We start from the raw sequence: 1761 nt of genomic DNA, 5'->3' as shown, positions 1-1761 counted from the left end.
CTATGTTTTACCTCCCTGCTAGAGGAACTGGCTTATGATTAACTCAATTTTCTTTTTGATCCTAGCTAGAGATTTCACAATCATGTGTTGGTATAAGGGGTGGGTGGAGAGAATTGAATTAATCAATGTCACCCTCCCAACAAAATAAGCCATTGCATTCCTGAATGCTACATTTTCCTCTTCATTTTGTCTATAGATTTTGTCCATATCTCAACCTTCATAAGGCAGTTTCAAATTGACATTCCTAAATTCTTTGACTACGCCAAATTTGATTTGAAAGGAATGCCAAATATTTGAGAAATACATTGAAGGGTTATAGAATTTGAATATAAATATATATTAAAAACATTCTAGTACATATCAATTCATAAGATATGAAGTTGAATTGAGAAAATCAAAGCACAAGCTTACCCAACTCCTCGTATATTCAAAAACACTGGTGGAGGAAGAGGTAAGTGATTTTTCTACATGAATTACATGAAATCTAAGTAACAAATAGATGAGGTTGTTTAAAAACTCAATGAAAACACAAATTACATTCCATAATAAGGAACAAAAAGCGACAAGTATAGGCAAAAACATTGGTGGAGGAAAAGGTAAGTAACTTTTCTACGTGAATTACATGAACTCTAAGTGAAAAATGGATGAGGTTGTTTAAAATTACTAAAATAACATATTACATTCTATACTAAGGAGCATAAAGGGACAACATCAATGAAACTTTTGTTTCTTTCATCTTGAGAATCCCCGCGCAAGCAAGAGAGGGTCACTATCCAAAGAAACCTCTGAACTACACCACTGTGAGTTTGTCTCTATGCTTCTGTTTAAATTTTCTTTTATCTAAAGGTGCCTTGTAACATGAGTGTTGATGCATGAGGAGGCTGCCCACTACCATTGAGGAGATCACTTGCATATCATTTGTTCTCACTTCACCAAATGATTTCAAGTGGCATTTGTTCATCCCCGACCAACATATTTAGCCAGTCCTCCCGAGAAGACCAATTTGGTGAGGAAGAGGCTCACAGCCTCTGAGAAAGATCCTCCATGCTAGGGCTTGATCCTCTAAGAAATTGTGGCATCATATCTCCTACTCTCTTTCCCTCCCATTATTACCCTCTCGTTTATCTATTTCTTCTACCCTTCAATGATGTTGGCTCATTGTCTTCTTGTCTCACACACTCTTTTTCATCCAATTAATCACTATTTATCTCCATATTTTCATATTCCCCACTCTCATTCCCTAAACCCCTCTCATCCACCTCTTCACTCTCTTCCCCCTACTCTCTACCCTCGAGCCTATATCTTTCACTACCTATAACACTGTTTTTCTTCAATTTCTTTTGAAAATCCAAAAAAGATTTCTTGGAATTAGAATTTAGGTTTATGCTATGTAGTCTATGCAATCCATGTCAAGATTTTTAAGACCTTGTGTCTATTTGTGTATTAAAAAATGAATTATATAGTATTAAGACATATCCATGTTAACCACTAATCTATCAAAGGTCAAAATGGATAAAATCTATTATGATGCATATCTTTTCGAACTTTCCACAAAAAAAAAATTACCTTAAAAACTTTTTAAATCTATGATTAAGATAAATTTATACTAGAAATTATATCATTATAATACTATAAATAAACTATACCCACTTTTAATATTTATTAGTCAATAATACCATAAATAACTACATGCATTATAAATATTTATAATGATACATAAAAATACAATTTTCATTATATTATTCTCACCACGAAAACAAA

This window comes from Pinus tabuliformis, chromosome 9 (assembly GCF_031772625.1).
Source record: "Pinus tabuliformis cultivar Carrire ecotype Pingquan chromosome 9, CPIR1, whole genome shotgun sequence".
Classification (NCBI taxonomy): domain Eukaryota; kingdom Viridiplantae; phylum Streptophyta; class Pinopsida; order Pinales; family Pinaceae; genus Pinus; species Pinus tabuliformis.
The sequence above is the reverse complement of the archived record's forward strand: the minus strand, read 5'-3'. Positions refer to the sequence as shown.